The sequence below is a fragment of the Rattus norvegicus genome, chromosome 18, assembly GCF_021556685.1.
Source record: "Rattus norvegicus strain SHRSP/BbbUtx chromosome 18, alternate assembly SHRSP_T2T, whole genome shotgun sequence".
NCBI classification, from domain to species: domain Eukaryota; kingdom Metazoa; phylum Chordata; class Mammalia; order Rodentia; family Muridae; genus Rattus; species Rattus norvegicus.
Genome location: NC_141551.1, coordinates 32,140,392 through 32,166,692, shown reverse-complemented (window position 1 = coordinate 32,166,692; position 26,301 = coordinate 32,140,392). Strand labels below are relative to the sequence as shown.

At 40.8% G+C, this 26,301-nt stretch overlaps 1 long non-coding RNA gene across 1 annotated transcript; it reads right to left on the bottom strand.

Moving 5' to 3' along the window:
- Positions 1-9,324: 9,324 nt before the first annotated feature.
- On the bottom strand, positions 9,325-20,936 carry LOC147999753 (uncharacterized). Its single transcript, XR_015642929.1, has 3 exons — positions 20,249-20,936; positions 14,958-15,034; positions 9,325-13,084 (listed from the first exon to the last, which is right to left on the bottom strand). It is a non-coding gene; the product is annotated as an uncharacterized LOC147999753 (long non-coding RNA).
- Positions 20,937-26,301: the final 5,365 nt, after the last annotated feature.

Genomic DNA, 26,301 nt, shown 5'->3' with positions numbered 1-26,301 from the left:
CAAGGCATAAACTTATAGCGACAGGGTAGTGCATACCTTGGTTGGGTGAACAGCTTTGTCTGCCAGTCATTTCCCTACCACATCTCTAGATATTGCTCGATTATTTTTTGATCCAAGGGAGCCTGGTGACCATGGCCAAGCCGAGCATTTTTTTCTTGCCAAGAATTTTGAAACTGGGTTCAAGATAGTAAAGACTTGCTTTCTTAGATGAATCAAGAAGCCATAACGTATGTACAATTTCACTGCCACATTCTTGCTATGTATAGAGCAAGGGTGGCACAGGAGGTAAAGAAAGGAGTGGAAAAGAGGCCTCCAACTGCATGTGATCCAGGTCCAGCCAAACTCAGGTGTATCCTCTGCTTGAGTCATGCCAGGTCACGAGTTATTCCAGTCCAGGGCTAAGTCAAGGGTCAATGCTTTCAGTACAGGAAGTTTATTCTGGCTGCTCACGTGGTTGACATGCAGAATGCACTGAACAAAGTTTAGAGAATCCACTAAGTAACAAGAAGCCAACACTTCCAGCTTGTGGTATAGCCTCAAAGGGAGCAAAAGGAAGCAAACAAACCAATTTAATGAGAGCCTCATTTTATAGCAGACCCATTAGGCTTCCCAGTGAATCATGTTCTCCCCTGAAGAAGCAAATAGGAGGAATATGAGTGGTAAGAAGATGAGTGCTCGGTGAAAGATCATTTTCATATTGCCGTCAGTTGAAGGAGGCTGGCTGCTGCTTTGCAAGGCCACAGTCATCTCTGGTTTAGAGGTACTGGAATCACACCTACACAATACTATATTGTCGCCCGACTCCAGGATTTATCATCTGCATAAATATGAACGGGTTCATTTGTTTCTTCACTGTCATCTTTTATGTGAATGCACTGCCTGTGCATTCTATGTGGGCTTTTCTGGGAGACTAAAGCACCCCAATTTAGCAGCGGGAACTCAGTAGACTTACATTTGAGAAAACAATATCAAGCAAATGGAAAAAAGCAGTTCTTCTGTCTTTGGATACAAAGGGCATATTATATCCACCCTTTGGTATTACTCAGTCCACATCTATTGCTAATGTGTATCATGAGCCTACTGTTCGACACATTCTGCTATAAACAATTTGCATATAGAAGGCATTTTTCCCCCACAATATTCTGATGTATAATTTTGTTATGTGAGCAGGATGAGATGCGCCTGCCAAAGTAAAAGTGGTATTTGAATTCAGGTAGTCAACATCTAAAGCTTTTAACCACTGGACTACACTAACTGAAAACATGCACACGCATGCACATATGTACCTGTTTCAGAGGATTGTATAGAAGCGAAATTGCATCATGCCTTCTCCCACGAAACTTACAAGTTGGATAATTAGAGGATGGAAGAAGAAACGGGCGCTGGTTTAGGGATTGAGAAAGGATTTCCTGACAGAGAGACACATGTGTGAAATGATAAGTAGGACTTGTCTAAAAGAGAAAGAGGAGGGCAAAGAAGAATGGGCAGACCCAGTGAAGAACATCCACAGGCTCTGAGGTGGGAGGAGCACAGTTATCCGGAGCCTGCAAGTAGGTAGTCTTGGATGGTTGTGGCACAGAAAGCTGAGCAGGTCATGGACTGGCAAGACTAAGCCTGAGAGGAGAGAAGACTACATCTTACTGGGATGACTTTCCTTTCAGATCAGGACTAGGACCAGACGTCAAGACTTGGCTTTGCTGTCTGCTTTGCACAGTACGTTGGGGAAATTGCATTGAACAAGGTCCTGTGAGACTGAAGACAATTTCTATCGCTCAGACGGAAGATGTATGCGCACACAGTGAAGGAGGCCAAGAGAAATGCTGAAGGCTTCAGTTCTTCATTTGGTAGCCTGCAGCATCAAGGGGTTGAAAACATGGGTCTTTTAGCTCGTCATGGCCACATAGAGAAGCCACAATCTCATGAGTGTTTTCTTTTCCCATAAAGTATGCACAGTTACATAAAACAATGGGCTGCTACCCAGTATCTCTCCCTCTCCAACCCAGAGTGTAGACTTTCTTAGCATACCATGTGGTTAGAGCCACAGGTACCGTTATTTTCGTCCTGTCCCAATAGGACCGTCAGCTTATCTACCTATGTATCTAACATTTCACAGCAGAACAACTACAAGACTGTGTACTGTGCTCTACCAAACTGAGCACACTAAATTGTTTAAATTTGATGTAGGATAAACCAACTGAAAGCAACAAGCAGAATAAACACAAAGCAAAACAAACAAACCTCCTCTCAGATGTAGAGTACTAAGAACCGACAGACTGACAGACAGACAGCCTTCTTGGCCACACTAAAAAGCCAGAGCAGAGAAGTAGCCTTAGTTCGGAGACTTGTGTAATGGTCTCACCTTCCCTCCTGTGCTTTCTGCAGCAGTGAACTAACATCTCATGAACTCTTGCTCTCGTCAAAGGTTGAAGGGTCTAATCCATAACCAGTTCACAGCTCTGCCCTTAGTTTTCCTTCTATCCAAAGGGGGCAGACTCTGTTTTCAACTCCAACAGTTCAGTTAATTACACAAAGAGCACTGTAGACTGGATCTCTCTTTCCCTCTCTCTTTTCCTCTCTCTCCTCCCTCCCTCCCTCTCTACCTCTCTGTCTCCCTCCCTCCCTCCCTCTTGCCTCTCTTCAGCCTATACATTTCATCCTGGTAAAGAGAGCTCTGCCTGTGTAGCACTTGCGATTCCATTCTGTCTTTACCCATCCTGCTTGGCTCAGCTCCTCTCTCCTGCTGCGTCAGTGTGCTCTCCTGCAAAGAAGCATGGAATATGTATCATAGAAGCACTCTGCTGCTTCACATTGAGCCTTCCCCACCATTGATGGATTCATATGTTACTTGACCATCTCGCATTTTGTTACCAAGTTCCGTAAAGTCTGGCTTGGACAAAGGATGTTTGGGGTTCTTGAGTCTCTCAAACTCAATGGATTTTTGGTATGACTCAGACAATTCTAAACTCTTAGGCCTGAGGGATGTCTCAAGTAAAAGGATTTATCGCTCTTTTACAGATTCTGGCCGGTTATGAAGGATGACACCTCCCACATCAGTGCTAAGCAGAAGTTGGAAAATATCATCCAGATCATTCTTCATAGCACAAAATTGAGAAAGGAAGGATGAGCTGTTTACATCGAAATTACATGAGGAATGAGATTACATGAAGCAAGGAAAGCCTTGGGCTCAGTGTACACCCCTCAAGGAGAGCTGCTTTTCCTCACAATATTGGAAATCCAACCCAGGCAGCTGCACATGCTAAAATAGTGCTCAACCTTGAGAAATTATTGTTTCTGTCTTTTTTCTATAGCAAGACATAATAGTGCCTGGGAAGCCATAACTGACAGGGTTTAAATTAAAGATTTAACCGACATTGGAGACAGTAAAAATGGGTGGAACTGGGGTAAATCAGATACAGAAAGACAAGTGTCACATTGTCTTTGTCTGTGCAAATCTGGGAGGGTGATCTGAGACAAAAGACAGAGTAATGGGGAAACAGACTGGTAGTTGTGGGAGGTACAAGAGGAGGTGGGGTGATGTGACAGGGTAGTGGGGAAGGTGGCTATGATCATCTCATGATATCTGTGTAGCTGCAAATGTCATAATGGACTCCATGCATTTTATGAAATTAATATGATTAAATGACTATAACGAATAAAGTTTATATCATCTCTTTACTGGAGAAGCATCAACAACAAGAACATCTCTTGAAAGCAGGGGGTGGGGGTTGGGGATTTAGCTCAGCGGTAGAGCGCTTGCCTAGCGAGCACAAGGCCCTGGGTTCGGTCCCCAGCTCCGAAAAAAAAAAAGAAAAAAAAGAAAGCAGAGGGGGATCTTATAGGAACTGGGGGCATCCTATTACTAGGAAGAAGATTATTGAAGAAAGGGTAGACACTATCAAAGTGTAGTGTGTGCTCGCATGGAAATGCCATAAGGATACCCATTAACTCATGCAATTAATATGAATAGTATAGGGGGCTGCAGAGATGGATCAGTGGTTAAGAGCATGTATGTCCTTTTATGCTCCCCAATTTGGTTATCAGCATCCATGTTGAGAGTTTCGCAGCTGCTGGAACTCTATCTCCAGGGGGCTCCTAAGTCTTGAGCTTCCCTGGATCCTGCATTCACATGCCCATGTCACTGCACCCTAACACACACATATACACATGATTTAAAATGAATTGAAAAGTTAACGGTGTAAAGGAAAGAATGTGAGTTGGTCTTCACTTCTCACTAGAAGCCTATTATTATTCCTGTCTCTCTGCTCTCTGCTCAGACCACTGTAACTAAATCTAGAATAGCTTTAGTTATTAGAGGTGGAGTTTAAGGAGTTTAGATGGCTTCCCTCACCAACAACAATCAGGGTTCCTGCTGTTGGGGTACTGAATCAGGGTATGGCATAGATTAGACCAGGTCTACTGGGGTCCTGGGTACAAACGTGCCCAGTTAGGATCTGCACACAGCTTGTCCTTGTGGATTCAGGTTCAGAGGTAAGAGAAGAGTCGAGAGCAGAACCATACTGAGAGGCAGAGGTGAGGACAGTCTGGGTGTCTGAGTCCTAGCCCTCTATGATGCCAGACAGGTCCACCAACACTGTGTGATAAATAAGACCCTAAGGAACTTTGGGAATAAGATGATGATGTGGAAGCCTAGGCTCTTAGACTTGGTTTCTGTAACATTCCACCAAGAGATTCCTAATACTATTGGCAAAGGCTTTCCAAGTGGCGCCAAGGGAAACAATAGAAATGTACGTGTGTTTCTGATTCACCTGGAAACTGTTTATTTTTCCGGGAGGTGACTGTGCAAGCCTGCAATTCATTATAACATCACAGAGTAGGTGCGAATGTGAGGCTGGGGTTGTCTTTGGAATCATTTTAAGTTTTGAATCTTTGCTACCTGTTTTGTTTTCAAATCGAGGAGAGAGTTGGAGCACAGGACATCTGGAAGATAAGGTCTGGTTTTGTGACAACACTGGCATAACACCAATACTACCAATGATCAGTGTCTCACAGTTTGCAAAATGCTTTCAACTCCACTTGCTCATGCGCCCTTGCCTAGGTAAGATGGGGCTGTCATTCTTGTTGGTGACATCCTGGAGAGGAGGAAAACAAGTGCTAAAGAGTCTAGGCAACTCCTCTAGGTCTACATGATTGGATGTTAAAACTTCTGGACTTTGGCTCTGTCCAGGCATTTCAAGTCTCCTTCAAAATCCTTTGGTGCCAAGGAAAACCTTCACAGACCTACAAAGGATCATGAATCTGGATGAAAATGATTTCCTGGGCACACTCATCTCCCTGAAGAGCAAGGACCTTATCTCCTCAGGAAACAGTTTCATGGTATAAGAGATGAGACAAGACCCGCCTTGCCACAGACTGCTGGTTCCTTCCCACAGAATCCCTAGGGAGCCACAGATGATCATCTGACTTCATGGGGCTTCAAAGGGTACCTGGCTTATCATGAGCTGCAGTAAATATTTGCTGAGTGAATGAATAAAGAAACAGCTGAATGAGATAAGAGAAACAAATCTATTCATGGGGGTGTTACCTATGATCAAAGTGCATTGCTTACAATGTGAAATGGTCAAATAAATGCTGTTCCATTAAAACCTATGAGATTATAATCTGGGAATCTTAACCTTCAATAATCTTAGGCTCTGGGGGAACCATGAAAACCCAGACATTTGAACAAAATTTTGCGTATTTTAGGTACTTCTTTGGGAAATAGAGCTCTAGATATGTCAAAGCCCAAAGGAATGGCTGAACCAAAGGTTCAAAATATTGGAGTTAATGCCAGAGGGGAAACAAATACAACAGAAGAAACGTCTCCCTTTTGTGACCTATTGTGACCCAAGAGGCACATTGCTAGTACATGCTGTCACTGAGAATTTGATATGGATCGACTATTCCCCTCCAAAACTCTGAAACCACATTGGCATTTAAAGGCCACAGTAACAGAATTGACAGGTGGGACCTTTAAGAAGGACCCGGTGGCAGGTGCTCTGCCCGCATGAATGTATTAGTGCCTTCGTGGAGAACAGCTTAGCTATTCCCTAACTCTTGCTGTGAGGTGCCTTCCCTTGTTAGGAGCCAACACGAAGACTCTCCAAGTACCAACACCTGGTCTGTGGATTTCTTAGTTCCAGAATCATCATGAGCCAAATGGGCTTATATACTTTACAAGTAACTTTATTAGTGGTATTATATTTTAGGAGTAAGAAACAAAGTCAGAAATCAAGCTCAGGTATGATAGACCAAATCTATGAAAAACAAAGGATGTTCAGGTCCAGTTTTTGGCATGTATCTTCATAGGAGAAAAAGTCAACGAGAGAGTAATTTGGGGGCTTTGTGTCATAGAGAATGCCTATAGCCTAGAGTATTTCTACCTTAGCTTTGGCATCTTGAGCCAAATTTATTCCATTTTTATTTTTAAGCTTTGTTTTTTCAGTTTGTATTTTGAAACTTTATGAAACAACGTCCTTCAGGCAAAAGAGTAGAATTAGTGATATTTGGAACTGTATATCATCTGTATGTTTATAACATCATCTAAAAAACTCCTGTGGGAGAACACCACTCTGCTTGTGTTTCTATATGATGAATTGTGTCTTATTGTTATGGTAACTAATGCACTAAATATAGCATGGAGGAAAAGGGAGTACAACATACAAGCCAACATGAAATTGTTATGAAAATAGTAGTTTTAAAAATATGTAAATGCTTGTGCTTTTCTTTCTTCCAATCATGAGTTTTATAGTCTAAGCACAAATCATATCTTCACCCTAATTTGCAGATACCACAGCAAATAGTGACAGTGGTACACCAAAAAAAAATCTGCCCTTCCTTTGGAAAGAACAGATCAATTATATTGTAGATCTCTTTATCCATAGATTTGCCAGCCTGTCATCCATCTATAATTTATGAGACAGTATACATATTGACATTAAAATGCATGGTGTTTGATGCATACCTAGAAACATCTGGTGGTGAGACACATAAAGATTAGCAAGATTATTCTCAGTAGGAATATGACTGTGGCACTCATACATTTACAAATAAAGGTTTTCAAGTTTTATTGAGGTTTGGATCATATACTGTAAAATTTACCCCTATCATGTGTCCTGTGGAGAGGGTTTTGTATTCAATATGCTGAACAGCCACTGTTATGTCCCAGTTGTAGAAGTTTTATTATCCCATCATGACACCCCATGGCCATTACAAGTCATGTTCCCTTTTTGGGGGTCTTCCTACACCCTATACTCGTGTCCTACAATCATATATACTTTGTGAATTTAGCTGATATAAACTTTTGGTATAAATGGAACCATATCATTTGTGGCCTGTGGTTCCTGTTTGTTTCTCTTGTTTTTCATGTTTTCAAATTATATCCACACTCTAGCATATGTCAGCATCTCATTCTTTTGTGTTCCTAAATCTCGTTCTATTGGGTTTGTGTTTATTAGAGAAATCTATTCAAGTCATTTTCATATTCTTAATTGGGCTTTTAGCATTGTTGTGAGGTTTCTCTGTATTATCTAGTTTCAGTCCCTTTGTCGTACACAACATGCATTTTTCAATTCTGTTGATTTTTCCACTTATTGTTAGCCTTCGTTGTTCTCAAATTGTCAGTTTTGACAAAATTCTTTTTGCTTTTTTCCCATTTGTACTTTTAATGTTGTATCTAAGAAACATTTGATTAATTTGAAGGCATAAAAATGTGCATTGAGGATCTCTCAGAGGTAAAGGGCATTTGTTGTTCTTTCGGGGGACCCTCATTTAGTTCTCAACACCGACCTTTAGCAGTTCAAAACTGCATAAAACTCCTGATCTTCAACGGACACACACGCACAGTGTAAATAAGAACAAAATTTCTTAAAACAGATAAAACCATTACTGTATTTCATTATAAGAGTTTGGATTTTAGTTATGTACATGGTCTGTATTTTAGCTAATTTTGTTTTATGTCAGATAAAGATGTAAATTCATTTCCATGAGGTATCAGTTGTCCTGGCTATGTGTTGAAAAATGATTTTTTCCTCATTGTATTGTCTGGCATCTTTGTCAAAACTCAGATGAACATAAATGTGAAGGTTTATATCTGGAGTTTCAGCTATAGTTCATCGAGAAAATCTGTCTTGGTTACTGTGGCTATGCTAAAATATGCCAGGAAAGCAATCTGAGATGAGGAATTTGTTTTGGCTCACAAGATGAGAGCTCAGTCTATCGTGTTGGAGGTCCCTGGGAGTCAGAAACTTGATGCAGCTGGCTGTGTTGCATTCATAGCCAGGAAGCAGAAAGAAAAGGGTGTGCTCACCCAGCTTCCTCCTCTTCATGTGTTCTGAGACCCAATCTCCAGGAATGGCCCCATCACTCTTAGGGGAGTCTATCCCACTTCACTTTACATAGTCTAGCTAATGCCTTACAGGCATGCTCAAAGGCTTGTCTCTTAGGCGATCCTAGATCCTGTCAAGTCAATAACATTACTGTTCTAGACCTTTCTGCTTAGGCTTAGGCCAGCACCAAACAGTGCTCATTACTGACTCCTCTTCTTTGTTCCTCTATTCCAGAATCTCAAGGTTAAATTTATTATTCTAGTTCCCTTGCATTTCCATGTGAACTTTAGAACCAGCTCATCGATATCTGAAAAGTTTAAAAAGGAATATGTTAATACTTAGATTGATGTAGTAATTATTCCTGTCTTAGATGTGTTATCCCAAACCATGGGCATGGAATGTTGATTCCTCCTGGTTTATTCAGATCTTTTATAGTGTACCACAACTGTGTTTCGCAGTGTTTGTGTGAACAAGTCCTGCTCCTTTTCTGTAACATTTAGTATGGGGCATGTTATTCCTTTCGCTCAAGCACATGAGGTAATTCTCAGTTTCACTTTGGAATTGCTTATTTCTAGCCTATTTGACAGTTGTGAACTAATGCTAACCTTCATTGTCAGTTCTAGTGATCTTTCATGGTTACGTAGCACTTTCTTTACATGTAGTCATGTTATCCAGGAAAATAGATAGTGTGGCTTCTCCTTTCCACACTGCATGTCTTTTACATCTTGCTTACTTAATTACCCTTCCCAGGTACACTCTCTAGTCTAATGCCACACGCACATGCGCACACACACGGTGCGGAAAGATACCCTTGCATTCCGTTTTCTGTCTTAAAAGAAAAATTCACCCTCTTACAGTTTAAGATTGGATATGGTTTTTGCAGATGCCTTAATCACTCCAAACTAAGACTTCTCTGCTAGTTTTAGTTTATTGGATCAATAGCCAAACCTTATGTGTTTTATTTTTTACTGAAATGAAAGCAATGTAGAAATTTTTTTGTAGGCTTTAAAATAATTTTAATAATGATTTACCAGTTTCCTGGGTTGAAATTGAATTTTTGAAGCATGATGAGCAAGGGTGATAGAAACAGAGGAGACAAGCAAGGCTTTATTGATGGATCCCAAAAATAAATTACCGAATATTATTCTTTTATATGTATATAAAATAGGACCATAGGATTAGTTATACTAGTGGACAAAGGTCTGTTTTATTATAACATTTGGAAAATGGTGTTGTGCTTACATCATGTTTTCATCACGATAATCATTTTCTTTTCCACATTTTCCAAATTTATCTAAGAAACACAACAGGTCTCGCTAATCTTTTGTTTTCCTTCAGGTGTGTAGGAGAAATGGGAGCCATACAGTGCGATAGCTACAGGAGAGGATGAAAGCATTGCTCAGTGCTACTGATGGTTTTGATTGGCTGAGGGATGAGTAGGTCCTATGATGTTTTTGAGAGTTATGATGCAGAGAGAGAGAGAGAGAGAGAGAGAGAGAGAGAGAGAGAGAGAGAGAGAGAGAGAGAGAGGCAGGAGATTTACTTTTCTTGAGTTCTGTTGGGTGCCCTTTGTGCAGCCATGTTAAAGAAAGCTTTTCAGTACAAGACAGGACCTGGAGTCTCTTTGTATCCGAGGCAGGTCTTGATCTCAGAATCGTCCTGCTTCAGCTTCCTGATAGGATTATAAACTTGAGAAATACTTTTATCAAGTGAAAATTCCAAAGTCAAGCAACTGAAAGAACCCAGTTGTTAGTTGTCCTTCTTCCTTCTGTCTATGCAGCACTTCGGTTACATTTGCCACCACTGGCTAAATGGCTACTTTCAGCTCCAAACCCAGTCTGTTCTAACCAAAGCTTTAGCTTCGCTAAAGTTCTGCATGCCTTCAGCAGTCTCAACTATTCTCTATACATAAAGATTCATTAAAATGAGCAGGTCACTTGGTTGGGGCTGATGAAAGGTAAAAGGTGCCAGGCCTGGTGGCACATGCTTGTAAATCTCAGCAGTTGGAGTCTGAGGCAGGAGCATTGCAAGTGTAAGACCAGTCTAAGATTCAGAACAAGACCCTGTTTCAGAAAAACAAGAAGAAATAAAGGAAGGAGGGAGGGGAGAAAAGAAGAAAGGGAGGGTAAGCAAGTCCTCTGGAGGCTATTTGGAAAGGTTTCGCTATTTTCATATGCTTTCCATCGTTCACAGGAGTGTGAATACATAATGCATGGAATTGCAGCAGCTCTTTTGTGATTGTGAAGGTGTGCCCCTTAATCAATGAGTTTCTGTGCAGTTGTACAGACTGGCCTTTCACAAGCATGTTGGTATACTCTGTTGAATTGGAAGTTTCTGGTTGTTTCATGAGATTCAGACTCGGTGGTGTCTTGGTACAGCAGAGTCATGGGGTATATTGCCAAGACAAGACCTAGGAGGATACGTGGTGTTTGGAGAGAATGGAACCCAATGGACAGTGACGGTGCGCTTGCGCAGCTAGTGTTACAATGCCTCATCGGTCTCAAGTCTTTGATGATCTTCACTTTAATGGGAGAGGCATGGCAGAGATCGTCTCCTGCATCCCAGCTGCTTCTGGTTGCTCCCCTGACTTGTACCCATTAGGCAGAAGTCTGGATGTTTCTGTTAGATCATGGCACCAGTGCTGATTCATGTTTCCTGATACTACTGAACTGGACTACTGGTATCTTGACAACAGAGATTGGAATTGTCCCAAAGAATTACTCCTAATCAGGTCCACATCCCCTTGTCCTGTTCACCATCTTTCTCCCCTACCTTTGGACAGGGGGCAAGAAGGGGAAGGGGAGGCTGAAGCATTTGAGAACCCTTATTAAAGTAGGTTTTGAAACATCTAAGCCTACTTTCTGTGCTCACCATACTTTGTGTTCTGATGTAGGCCTGCATTTTCTTAGAGAATGGGACCCATTATTCTAATTTGCACAAAACTGCAGGATTTGCATTTGTAAACCATGATTTACTTGAATGCTCTCTTCCCTGAAGGGAGAACACCATAATTTGTTATGCATTCATCACACGTTCCAGTCTTCTGGTTAGCTTACATGTTATCTGATAGTGAATTCCATAAGGGAAAAGACAACGGCTTATGAATCAATCCATTCTGTATGGCTGGCATATAAGCAGATGGTGATTTTAAAATGTGTAATGACCAAGGAGTATGGTGATTTTTATATTATCCAGTTAGCATCACCATATGTTGTGCATATGAGATGTCAAACATCTGGGCACATGAGAAGAGCTGGATGAATGACTGAATATGTTTTCATCTTAATCGAGATGTCTTAGCATCAAGTAATCTAACCCCAAGGTTAGCCTGCCACACTCGGGGTCCCTTTGCTTTTATTCTCAGATGTGGTGAGATGCTAAAGCGTCACAGATGAGTGATGGCTATTCAGCATGTCACCCTAACTCCAGGGAATTTCCTTCAGCCAAAATTCTTTTGAAAGGTCTTCCCTTCTCCCAGATGTTGCATATATGACAAGATGTGTTGTAGCATGCTGTTGAAAGCATAGTCAGAAGAAAAGTCCGAGGAGGGAAATGGTGACAAAGCCAACATTCCTTTGTGGAACCAGAGGCATCAGACAGCTGTCTAAGTAATAACATAATTTGATGTCTTTTTCGTCTTCTTTTGCTTTTAAGCATCTCTTCTCCAGATCTGAGTCCCAGGTTTGGCCTTGTATTCTGTGACACTGAGAGCATTCTTTGAAGACTGAGTACTCCCAGTGCATGAGCTCTAGTAACTGAACAACATCTCATTTCATGACTTCACCCTAACTTAACAAATTTTCTGATGTCGCTTACTTAGATTGTGTTTGATGTTTTGTTGATAAGACAAATATTTTGCATATAATTTGACTGGTTTCTGAATTCCTAGACTAGGAATAATTGGATCAAAGGGTATGGGCAATTGTTTTTGATGAACTTTATATTAGATTTTTGATTGCTGAAATGACAGGTTAGAGCAGAATTGCTTCAAATAATACTCATTATTGATGAGGTAGTGTTGAAGATTGGAGTGGAATTGGCTGCTTGAATCACCCGAAGGTTAAAGTAAAAATGTGGGCAGAGTTGTGTCTCATCCAGCGATCAGGGCAAGTGTTTCCAGGTCCGGTTCATGGCTGGTAGAATTCATTTCTACACAGCTATGGGAGTAGGTCATGTTTCCTTGTGTCCATTAGCTATGGCATTCCTTAGGGTTGAATCCTTCTTATAGTGTCTCACCAATCTGCCTTACACTTATTATTTTTTAATGAATTTTTATGAACATTGGTGTTTCTCCTACATGCATGTTTGTGTGAAGCTATCAGATCCCCTAAAACTATAGTTATAGACTGTTATGAGCTGCCATATGGGTCCTGGGAATTGAACTAAAGTCCTCCAGAAGATCAATAGTACTCCTAACCGCTGATCGATCTCTCTAGTTCCACTCCTCTATTCTCAAAATTCTTATACTAGATCTAGCCAACAAAGTCCCAGATGTAAGACGGACTTACAGCTTTAGTTCTAACAGCAACATCCTTTAACCCAGTAGAGATGAAAAGCCAAGGGAGGTGATGAGGGATTCTGCCAAGCTCAGACATAGGATCTAGTAACTTCCAGAATGTTCTATAGGTGTTTCAATTACCTCTAGCATCAAATGAGAATTTCTGTTTTCTTCTGATCTTGCAAATTAGGAAAGCAGACGTCATCTGACAGTGGAAGGAAGGAGTATCTCTTAGTTTCAAACGTTGTGGACCAGAGTGAAACTGTAAGGGCAGAATTCCAGATAAAATAAATACATACATTGAAATGTAGGCCTGTATTGCATGCATGTACATATGTGTGGCTCATTTCTTCCCCCTAGACTGGTGGTTTTTCTGCTGCACAGCTTGCATGGAGCTCTGAAAAGAGGGTTACCAAACCAGATGTCTAGCAGCTGAGTCAGGAAGTGAACATGGCTGACAGCCTGAACAGGTCACCAGGACGGTTGCCATCAATATGCTGGCATGGGTTTGGAAAAAACACCACAGAAACCTATCTTTGCTTTTGGCATCCAGTTCCAAATATGCCATAATGTCCTTCACAGGTTATTTCACACACATATGCAAGAAAACTGATGCCAGATTCAGGTTGCTTTCAAAACAGTGATGTAAGACTCCCAAAATTTAAACTGCAGGGTGACTGCAAAGAAAGAAAGGAAAAACATATGGAAAAAACCGCAGTGCAGTAGGGCTTGTAGAAGACTCTCATAAACTTGCTAAAATAAATACTTCCATTGAAGAAAAGTTCAATACTTCATACTTATGGTCTGTTTTATGAAAAATGCAATAGCATCCTGACACTCAATTTGGAGGGGTTAGAAAACATTAGGTCTTATCTATAGATGAGTTTCAGGAGCATTTTACTCTAATACCTGGAATCAGTAACAAAGGCTACAAATCCTAAGCTTTCCCTTGCTTTGAATGGGCAAAACGAATGGAAACTTGGCCGAAGCTGTTACATCAAATTCAGAAGATAAATTGTCTGAAATAGTAAAATGGGCTTCTAACATAATATTTTATGTATACATTGATTTGGTTTATTTTACAATGGACAATTTGTGGATTTGAAACTAGCTCATGCATGTGTAGGAGCATTCAACTCATTAATTTGGTTTTACAAGAAAAAAGATAACAGAAAGGCATATAGGTTATTCTTCTGGGAATGGGTAATGATGGACAGGGGCTTTGGACATAATTTTTGTTTCTGGAATTAACTTCTAGTTATATATTTGGCTTATGAAACTGTTCACCTATACATACATGTGCTTTGGTGAATATAAAATTAAATCAAAATATTAAAAAAAAGATGCTGTGTAGTCAAAGGAGTATTTCAGAACATTTTTAATGTGGACAAGATCTCTGAATTTGCAGTTTGTCAATATCAGAGGTAACAAAATTGTTGTCCATGTATGTGATATTTCAACCCAGAGGTGTGTCTCATTCCTCTTTTTAAATAACAGAAACATAAATTAGTTGTGAATCTTTGAAGACTGTAGAATTTTGCATATAAGATGCAATCTGGGAACTTCTTTTAAGGATATAGAAAATCTGAAGTGGGCTTATATTGCCACAGGGTGACAGTCTGGGGCAATGAAATAGATATTGCCTCCTTCACAATAGCATGAACAATAGTCTTCTTTGTCCTAGGCTCCAGAACTTTCTGAGGAGACCAGTACTTGCTGTTACCTATCAGCCAATCAAGTAGAAAGTGCCATTAGGATGGGCTGGCAATGCCTCACACAGACTGCCATCCTGCGTGGGTTTGATGTATGTTTTGTTTTACAAAGAACACAGTGAAGTCTGAGCTTGGTCATTCTCTGGGTAACTGTGCCAAGGGCGAGTGGAGGATCTGAGTCACTACAGCTGTCTGAGCCTTCCACATAGCTCACACATGGCCTTTCACATAGCTCTCTATCTGAAGACTGCTGGAGGGCTACTTGTGAACTAGAGTAGAGGAAAGTATGCCCAAGGAACCCAACACATATGTTTGGAAGGAGCATGTAAAACAGAACCAGCATCTTTTGCTGCTGGGATCCTAAGGAGTGTTATGTTTTTGTTAAATTACATACTCAACTTCTGGGAGGCAAATATCACTTACCAACGAAGTTGAGTCTTGCCTCAGAATCTTTGTGCTTTGTTTTGGGACAGCCTGAGGTGGCTTCCCTCATACGTTCCCTGGGAATAAGCAAAAGAAATTAAGTGATGGAAGTCAGTCTAAAAATCCTTTGTGGAAGGAATCAGTGAGCCCCATGACATAGGTCCTTAGATTCTGGCAAGACTGGAAGGCAATTAAAGCTCTGGGAGTGTGGAGATGACAACACACGTGTTGGTCATCAACGTTCTGGACAGCATTTTCCACACAATGCTCGTAGCTGATGTGTGAACAGGTTCCTGGTGCTGTCTCACTTACAGTCAACTAGTGTCAGAAGTGAACAGATGCCTACAGAAGTCTCTGGAAAAGTTAAGGCATTTGAGGCTCAGCATTTGTCTGAGTTTGCTAGATATTTTCGAGTTGATGACATTTTCAAAAGGAATCCACATGACATTGGCATTCCTGTCCCATCTTGGTTTGTAAATGCTGTGGTTTTTAATATATGCCTTATACTTATATGGGCCAGCTGTGCTTCTAAGTCTAAACCAAGTCTTTTCTACATTATAGAGTTTGAAAAATGAAGTAGCCTATCGCAAGTCTGTCAAAATTCCGGTTCTTCATGTGTGCCTATTCTCTGAGAGGCATTATACAGACAACAGGAAAGAGGCTTCATATGAGTTATATTCTGTCCCTGAACATTATTTAACACTTTATGGTGGAAGACAAAACACAAAACAAGTAAAACAAACAAACCACAACAAATCACAAACTGAGTCATGAGCCTATGGTGTCAGCAAAAGCTAATATCCAGAATGAAGCTAAAAGCTCAAATCTTTCATTCAGTCTCAGCTCCTTTTGAAAAGTAAGGCACTGAAACGGTAAATTAAATAACTGGGGCCTCAGGATGTAAGAGAGCTCATAGTGAAGTGCTTGTTATAGAGCTGAATAACACAGGTTCTAACCCCAGCACCTACAGAAAAAGCCAGGGCAACTGTTGGTGACATACTCTTGTAATTCTCTCACTAGGGACATGGAGACAAGGACATACCTGTGCTCACTGGCCAGCCAGCCTAGCCTAATCAGGGAGTCAGGTATCAGCCAGAGACCTAGTCTTTAAAAACATGGTAGATAATGCCTGAAGTATAAGGAGCAAAGTTGACCTCTGGTCTACACAGTCCAGACACACACACACACACACACACACACACACACACACCTGTACATAGGAATATGGATGTGCAATACACTATTTACAATGCAAAATGATGCGTATATTTATAAAAGGAAGCTTAAGATTTCTCCCTATCGAGATACAATTTCCAAATATCCATGGTGCATCACAGCGATTGCTTTCTCTTTCTGTATTTATGTCTGAGTTAAATGCCTTGTTTTCTTTTGGTTTGTTCTAACTAATTCAGTACCCAAACGACTCTGCCTCCTATGTCCTTCCTCTACCCCCTTGTCAGCTCATCCCAGCTTTCCCCACTAGTGTTATTTCTCATTCTATGTTCAAATGATCAGTTCACTGTGTATCCACCAGACTCTACACATTGGCGGTTGCTGGCATAGTGTTGTAATAGGACCAGGACATAATTACTTGCAAGAAGCCATTGTTAGATTTGCTGAATTCTGTAAGCCCTCCCATTCACGGCAAAATCAAACGTGATGGCAGGATTTACAGAGCTCCTGCCACATTCAGCAGAACCGGGTTTCAACACTTTCCAGAACTTTTCCCTTCAAGAACCTTATCTGTCTGGCTCACTATCATACTTCTATTATCTTTGGCACATAGTAGATATTCAGTAAATATTTGTCAAAAGTTTTATTTTTTCTTTCTTTCTTTTTTTCTTTTTTTTCAGGAGCTGAGGACCGAACCCAGGGCCTTGTGCTTGTCAAAAGTTTTAATGAGGCTTGAGTGAATGCATGAATGAAGGAGACATCTTTTTCTTTCAAATCTTGACTTTTTGTTATGTTTCATTAGCAACTTAAAGAAGCAATGCCTCAGAAAAGACATTGGATACTAAGAGAAGTTGATAAACCTTGGAGCTTGAAAACAAGCAGATCTGGATCCTAACTGGGATTTGAATCTCAACTCTGCAATTAGTGGCCATAATCTTAGGTATTTTGGCCTCCCAGAGCTCTGAGCTGTGGCTTCTTCTATGAAAAGCAAGGTTAGCAGTATGACCTGAGGTGACACAATAAAGATGTTTGAGAAAACATCAGCCCATAGAGATGTACAGCTTTTCTGCTATATTGCCTTTACGCACTCAAATATCAAATAATACCCAATATTCCTAGACATGGTGGTTTGAATATGGTTGGCTCAAAGAGTGGCACTATTAGGAGGTGTGGGCTTGTTGGAGTAGGTGTGGCCTGGTTGGAGGAAGTGTGTCACTGTGGAAGTGGGCCACATGGGAGCTAGTCTTCTCTTTGCCTTCAGAACAAGATATAGAACTCAGGTCTTTCAGCACCATGCCTACCTTACACACTGCCATGCTTCCCTATATAATGATAATGGACTGAATCTCTGAACTTGTAAGCCAGCCTCAATTAAATGTTGTCCTCTATAAGAGAGACCTTGGACATGGTGTCTCTTCACAGCAGTAAAACCCTGACTCAGACATTGTTATTTCATATCATATGTTGTATTTAACCTATTCAGGGTACCTTGGTTTTCCCTTATCTACTTGTTGAAATATTAAGTTCCAGGGACAAGTTCCTCCCTGTCTGGAACACGGCACTATCTCTAGTCTTCTGCACAGAGTTTGTCTATTATGGTCTTACTGTGGAATGTCCTCCCCAGGGTCTCTGTTGAAGGCTTGGTCCCCAGGTGAGGTGCTGCTTCTCAGAGGATGTGGAGCTTTTTGGATTTGGTGCTCAGTTGGATGAAGTGGGACTCTGGGTACTGTCTTTGAAGGGTATCTTGACCATGTTCCTTCTCCTCTTTTACCTCCGTGGCTGCCACAAGGTAAACAACTTTGCCCCAACACACCCTTCTACAATGAAGCTCAACCTCATCATAGTTCAGAATCAACAGAACCAGCTAACTATGAAATCCCAGAAACCATGGCTCACAATTTACCTTTCCTCCTTTGAAAAAGTCCCTCTTGAGTATTAGTCCTAGACACAAAATATCTGACATAATAACTTTCAATAAGTATAAGTGAATAAATAAATTCTTTAAAAATCCACAAATGATATTCTTTAGGTGACCACATATAGGCAAAGAAAGGAGCTGTGGATCCATTGGCCAAATCCAGTCTACTACTTCCTCTTCAAAATAAATTCTCAATGAAGCACAACTAAGACTATTAATATATTGATACTGTGCCTTTTATGTTAAAGAGCAGTTGAAGAATAGCTACAGAAGCCCATGACCCTTAAAGGAGAAAATATTTACTAGCTGCCCTTTATGGGTGAGACTATATCAATACCCTTGATCAATATGGTCATCTCTAAAAGACATGAATAAAAGCTCAGAAAACTGAGAATTTTTTTTTGGCATCACTAACAGAATTGGAGGTAACAGGAAAGGGGAAGGGGTTAATAGGCCCTGACCCTAACATCTTAGTATTTCAGGACTGGGAAGACGAGGAAGGCACCAGACATCTCCTTCCTCCAGGGAAGCCACCTGGACTACTTCAACACATGTGTTTCTGAAAGATTTCAGTGTATCTAAATGCAGATCTTTTCCCTGAGTCTGGAGAATAATTACATTTTTTCCATAGCATCTCACACTGGCACCAAGTGGGAAATCCATGGAGCATCTTTAGAGAAGCTAAAAAGTTAAGGATGGCAATGGTATTCTGGAAACGTGTTTGGCATAGCTACAGACTTTCATGACAGCAGTATCTAATTAGTGCACTTAACTTTGAGAAACCTGATATTATGCAAATAAACTGCAGCTGCATTTCATGACAGTGCATACAATTTTTACCAAAAAATAAAATACTTCTTAATATGGAAAGAATCTTTCTCTGACAATATTTGGAATTAAACAAAGATATAGTCTAATGGGTTGTAATAGCTTAATTCAGTACAAATGTTGGAACAGATTGAAATACTCTCCCTGATAAAGTCAGAACTCGGGATATGTGTAGGAGAAGGTGCTGTGTTCTGCTTTTTCCTGTCTTAGGACTTGGGAAGGTTTATGTCTGTGGTGGTTCTGGATAGCAGTGGTCATGATTCGACTTTCTAACACTGCAAATTGGGATTTATATTTACGGTGGGAGGGGAAGCCTAGAGTTAGACAGCAAGAGGACCGAAGTCTCAGGTCAACCTCAGCTCCATAGCACAGAATTACAAGGACTGCCAACACAGGTGTGCTGCCAATGGAGTCCTGCCAATTTGGGTAGGCCCATAACTCCCACTTGTGTTCTTTTGATCAGAGCATGGCCTCACTTAATGCCAAGAAAGATTAGTGACCTTTGAAGGAAACGGGGAACCAGGGGGTAAGAAGAGTAAAGTAGTTCAAGCCACCCAAATCATGTGCAATATAACTCTAATATTCTAGGGAAGCTGGGGTTCCCTGTCCAGGTAATGTGAGGTACACAGCATTGCACCCTGTCTGTCTAAAGTCTCTGTGAGTGCTATATAGCTGTTACAATGTTTACAAGAATGAGAAAGGCCAGGTCTCAGAGGCCTGCTCATAGGGGTGTCATGTGATTGGATTAGACTCTTCTTATCTATGGGAACTGTGAGGCCCTCTTGGACCAAAGCAGAAATACATGCTTTCACTTGCTCCCTTCATCCTTCCTCTCCCTCTTCCTCTTCTTCCTCTCTCTTCTTCTCCCTCTCCCTTTTATCCTCCATCTCTCTGTCTTTTATCTCTCCCTCTCTCCATCCCTGATATTACTTTTAAATAGACCTGTCTTTATTAACGCCAATGCTGCCTTTCAAATCTGTGTCACCTATGGTGCTAGCCACAGAAAGGATACAGATTTTCTTCCTCCCTCCCTCTTCCTCTCTTTCCCTTTTCTCCCACTCCCCTCTTATCCTCCTAACGTCATGCATTTGATCACGTATTTTGGTTAAAATCACCGATGCAGCCCTGTCCACACGTATAAGGAGTTAGTTGGAAGGAACTTAGCAAACCTTAGTTATGTTGCTCTTCATGCCTCTCACATGGAGCCTCACGTCCAAGTCTAAGCTCCATCCTTTGAAGTTATGTCACCTGAAAAATCAGTCCTGATACTCCATTGCCTTGTCATTTCTACCCATCAATGAGGGAGCTTTTATCCACCACATAAGGTTTTTATGATAATAAAATAAAAGAATGAATGTCCACATCTACTTACCCAGCTCCTGGTCTGGCGTAGAGGTAGCATATGTGACGTGGCACCAAGGCTCACTCCTGAACATCTTATGATGCTATTCTGACTTCCTAACACCAGCCAATCAAAGGTGATGAGACTCTTTGGTTGGCTGTTCTGCCATGAAATCAGCTCACATTTTCTCTTCCATTCCATACCAGCAGGGAGGGGTGGAGTGATGATAACGCACTTGATTCATCTAAAGGGGAAACAGCCTTTGTCCTATTTTAGAAAAAGCAGATGGCATGCTCTCAACTCTAGATCTCTGCTTTATTTATTTTGACTTGGAAATGAGAGTGGCTGACATTAATTTTTCTAGGTCAGCTACTTATCCAAAGAAATCATCCCACCTGATCCTGGCAGTTCGCCACACACGTTTTTCCAGGGCTTGGGAAAGTCAACAGCAATTACAGTTTCCGATACAAGGCTGTAAGAGACTGTGCTATGTCCTGAAGCATCTTCTCGGGTCTGCCCCAGACCCCGGGACAGAGAAGCAGTGGGGAAGCTTAGAGAAAGAAAACTTCCTGGATTTCTGCCAACCTCTCTGACCTTCCAGCGGTTCCCCGTGATACAGCACTGGAGTTGTTCTCTGACACTAGGTAGGTCTACCCCATGCCATCATTTCCCTATGAGGTTTAAAATTCATGTCTGCATTCAACATTCAAAATATTTCGGTATTAACAGTGAAAACCCTATCTCCTTGTGGCAACTTCTATGGAGAGGCAGTGTAAGGTCCTTCATGAGTGTAGATTGTGGGTACCTGACCAGGTTAGGGAACTAGCAAGAGAAGGTAAGGCTGCCACACACCACTGTAACAGTTTTCAGTTTTCTTACAAGTAACGTGAAATATCTGAAGGTAAAAGTGCATTTTCGGATATATATATATATATATATCCGAAGGCAATAAATGTCCAGAAAAGAAAGGTACACTTGCTCCTGGAAATGAAAAAATGCTTTTGTTTGCTAAGGTTGCAACATTGTGGGCAATGCATGAGTAGACTGCAAAGATGTTTCAACTCCTGTAGTGTGTGTGTGTGTGTGTGTGTGTGTGTGTGTGTGTGTGTTGTGTGTGTGTGTGTGTCAAGCCTAAGAGGTGGGTGCTATTACTATATGTGCCCTATGGGAGTATGACAAAAGCCAAATATACAGCAAAGTTATAGTTTTCTGAGAGCACACAGCAAGTAGAAGCATTTGAATTTGAAATCAGAACAGCAATTTAAATTTTTTATAACCAGTGACTTGAGCTGACAATATTTTTTGCTGTTCTTTAGCATTTCCTTTAATAATCAACCCCCCTTTCAAAAACTATTAAACTTAGTAATTAAATCTAGCAGTGGTATTGGACTTGGACTCAGCACACCAAACACAGACTGCGTATACTAATAGACATGCTCCCAAGTCCTCAGCGACATATACATGAATAAGTTTATACCTGACCTCATGCCACAGGTCACAACATATAGGCTCACTAAGAATACTGGGTAAAACTCCATGTTTGAGGTGGATATGAAACATAAAGAAATGTTGTTGTAGGATTGGGTCTCATGCCCAAGGTATTTCATCATGCATATGAAAATGTTGTAAAGCCTGAAATATCTGGAGTATGAAACATCTCTGTCTCTAGCATTCCTGCTATGGAAGAATCAACCTATAATTCCTTTGCTCTATCACAGGAACAAATAGCATCGAAAAGGTTTTGAGAAGCTGCCAGGTGCAGCAAGCAGCTAAGACAGACCCTGCAGAGGTGCATGTGGCCCAACTGACTTCATTGCGGTTCTTCAAAGCCCATGATTATCAGAGTAATTTGAGAGGTGTGTCTAAGCTGGGCAGAAAGACGACCTTGTAAGTGAGGAACAGAGAGATCCACAGGGACTACAAATCGGAGGTCTGGTTGCAAAGCAGGGGAGAATCTCCCACGGTTCAAAACATGATGGCTCATTTTACAAGCTTGAAGAAGCCTTAGGAAGCTGCTGGGGTCGAGCTCCAAAGCCTTTCTGGATAGGAACATAAGAATCCATTTAACTCTACACTGGACTCCTTGGGTCTCCTTATTGGCAGGCTGTTAGAAGGAGTGTGACATTTCCTGGAGATTGGTGGTATTCACTTTCGCTATCTTTTAACTTAGAAAATGTTGAGGCATATAAGTAAATGCCAACCGTCCCATGATCACAGGGAAACAGACAATAGAATCAGGAATAAAGATGCTTAGAGTGTTGGAAATACAAAAGTGGAACTGAGATATGGCTATGATGTGAATAAAGGATAAAAGGATAAAATACTCTTATTAAAGCATCTGCAGAGTTATACACAGGGCTTGTGGGTTTGAAGAGGACATGATATAATGATGGAAATACCCTCAAGTTACTCAATAGCTTTGATAAAATAACCAATTAAAATGCTATCCATTTGGGCACTCAAGAGTCTAAGAATAGATGAAATTCTTCTAAATATTATAGATGGGAGAACTGGCTTTATCAAAAATAAAGATATCATTTATTATTATTATTATTATTATTATTATTGTGGATATAGTATATGTATGTGTTCCTCTGTGTGTGTGTGTGTGTGTGTGTGTGTATGTGTATGTGCACATGTAAATGTATTTTGCATGTGGAAGCCATTAGTCAAAGTCGGGCATCTTTTCTATTGCTCTCCATCTAATTTTTTGAGACAAGTACTCTCACTGAAACTTGGCATTTGCCCATCGGCCAGGCTAGCAGGCCAGAAAACTCTTGGGATCTGTTTGTCTCCATCTAACCAAGCCTAGGGTTACAGACACATGCCACCATGTCTGGCCTTTACATGGATACTAGGGATGTCAATTCAAAACCTCATACAAATGCAGCAAGCACTTTACCCATTGAGCAATCTCCCAGGCCCCAAGATGCATTGTTCTGTAATTATTGTTAGACCAGAATAGAGTAAGTCACCAACAGAACAAAGTCTAAAAAAGAGATTACATGTACATATAATATATATACATGTAATTTGTAAAGGAAAAAACCCTAATCATTCTCATATACTACTTAAGAAGGCTTAATTGAGTACAGCTAGTTAGCAATAAGGTTAAAGATATACATGTTCTATTACACAGTGATTTCCACTCCCACGTTTACATATTGTGTTGTCAGATCTAGGATGCCCATTAAATTTATGTTAAATGAGTCTAATAAAAATCTTTGGTATAAGATTGCTTCATACAACATTTGGGGTACATTTATAGTAATAAATTAGTCATTGTTTACTGGAAATTCACATTTGACTGCAGGTCTTGCATTTTATATGCAAACCAAACTGTACTCCACAGAAATGCTAACACATCAGGGTAGGGCTGAAGCTAAGTGATAGACTGTTTACTCGGTATGTGTGAAACTCCCCAGCACTGTCAAAGCAGAGCAAGAGAGAAGGAAGGGAGGAATGGAAGACACAGAGAGAAGATATTCTAAATCAATTTCTTCTGTTGTGATTAAAATGTCCTGTCAAAAATCAATGCAGGGAAGAAGGGGCTTGTTTTGTTTAGAATTCCAGTTTACAGTTCATTGTTTCAGGGAAGTAAAATATTACACCCACAGTCATGAGCGGATAGAGAATGAACTCCTGGATCCTTGTTTGCTAGCTTATATTTACACATGGACTTCTTCATTCTCTAGGCCCAGCCTGAGAATGGTGCTGCCATTGTGGGCTGGGTCATCCTATAGCAATTAACAATAAACCCCTACAGGCCAACCAGGTCTACACAGTTCCTCATTATGACTTTCTACCTAGGTGGTTCTAGGGTGTGCCAAGTTGGCAGTTAGTGCTAAGCAGCAGGAAGGATTGGAAGAGCCGGGGAGCCAGAGAAAAGGGGGGAGAAGGGAAGGGGTGGTCAGGTACACACAAAGTAAGTGTATAGGAACAGTTACCACAACGCTTTAAGTATTTATATATGAATCTAAACACTGCATCTACACTACCAGGGATAGGAAGCTTGTGATATATTCATACAATGGGGCACGACATGACAACGAAAATAGATGGATACTAGCCAGGCCCATCAATAAAGATGAATATTAATTCTTCCTTCTCTCAAGATCCTGAGGCTCATAATGGGGAGAGGATGTGAGAGATCTGGTCTTACATCCATCCAGCTGCCTCTATGTCCGAGTCTCAACCTTAATCATAAGAAATGCCATGTCCTTAACCATTTGGGAGATTAGTTATTTAGCTCTCAGATTCTTTGGGTTGAACTCCCCTCATATTATGATACACAGTCGTTGGAAACTGCTTTGACTCGAGGAGTCTGAGCCTATGAAGGTTAATCATTCGATGAAGGAGATCGTAGGGCAGAGGTTGGCTGGAGGAACAGAGGCAGGAAGGGGAATTGAACTATTTCCCAGCACATGAACTCCCAAGCTCCTAGCTGACTTATGAGAAGGAAGGTTGCTGTGCTGGATTTTAAGTCTTTGGAAGAAATTTCGCATTTTCTTTCTTCAGAGGGAACGAGGATCAAGTCTGAGAAATTCTGTTAGATAGTGCTAAATAAAACAAAATGTCACCTTTGCTAAATATTTCTCTCAGATCTTCTATTTGTTACAATTGTGTATCCTGTTCATCTTCCAGAATGTACTATTCTTTCATCTCTGTGGTCTCTTTGATATCTGGACACTGCTGTACATATAAGGAATGAACAAATTTAACTCTGTAAGTTTCAGAGAGAGAGAGGAGAGAGAGAGAGAGAGAGAGAGAGAGAGAACCTTACATGACAACCTTAAGACAAAGAATGTTTTCTGAACCACCACCTAGGGGGCAATAGAAAACTATATTCTACTACAGAGATGCCTGCTTATCCATGTTCATTGCTTCTGTATTCACAATGGCCATGAAACAGAAGCAGCCTAGATGTCCATCAAAAGATGACTGGATAATGAAAGTGTGGCACATTTGCACAATGGGACATTACGCAATCGTAAAGAACAATGAAATCTGCTGGCAAATGAATGCTATTAGAGATAACCGTTCTTTGTGAGTTATCCCAGCTCTAAAAAGACAAATGTTACATGTTCTCTCCCATATGTGGCTGCCAGCTTTGAGACTTTAGATATGTATGTTTGACTTGGAAAACCTATATAGAAGTCAGATAACATAGGGTTAGCTGTCAGAGGGTGTGATACAACACAGGTGCAGGGGAACAACAGAACAAGGGAGATTAAGTAAGGGGTGTGGAGAAAGGGTACGGTCCCAGAGGGAGTATGGAGAGAAATAATCCTAAAGATCTTTGAAAAGTCATATGGAAACCTATTTTTTGTACATGTTTCCTAAAACACATGCACACACTCACACCCACACCCATACACCCCCCCCCCACAGACACACATACCACATACATAAAAAAATTTAAATGGAGTTATCCTGTCATGTGGAAACAACTTATTACCCTGATAACTAGACTATCAAATAAAAAGCGAGGGCGAGGTATGGGGTCCATGTTTTCAGGTGTTGGTCAGTGGGGTCCCATACACACTGCCAGACATTGCACACTATTACTGTTGCTCTTGACCAGCCTCAAGAACTTGCTGGTACATCCTATTGCAAAAGACACCATTTACTTGAGTCATAGGACATGAAGAAATCAAGATGGTATTAACCTAGAAGCGTCAGCCTTACAGGCCAGCTTTCATAATGTTGGAAGGGTCTATGCATGCTTCAAGGGGAGAAAAGTTGCACAAGGGCACTTGGTCAACTATGTTCACAGCAGCTTTATTCATAATTGCCAGAAACTAGAAACAAGCCCAACCAAAATAATGGCTAAGGGAAATGTGGTACATTTAAACAATGGAATATTACTCAGCTGTTAAAAACAATGACATCATCAAACTTGTAGGCAAATGGATGGTACTAGAAAAAAATCATCCTGAGTAAGATAACCCAGATCCAGAAAGAAAACATGATATGTACTTACTCATAAGGGAATATTAGCTGTTAATTCAAAGATAAACATGCTACGGTCCACAGACCAGAGAGGCTAAGTAACAAGGAGGCTCACACAAGGCAGGAGGTAT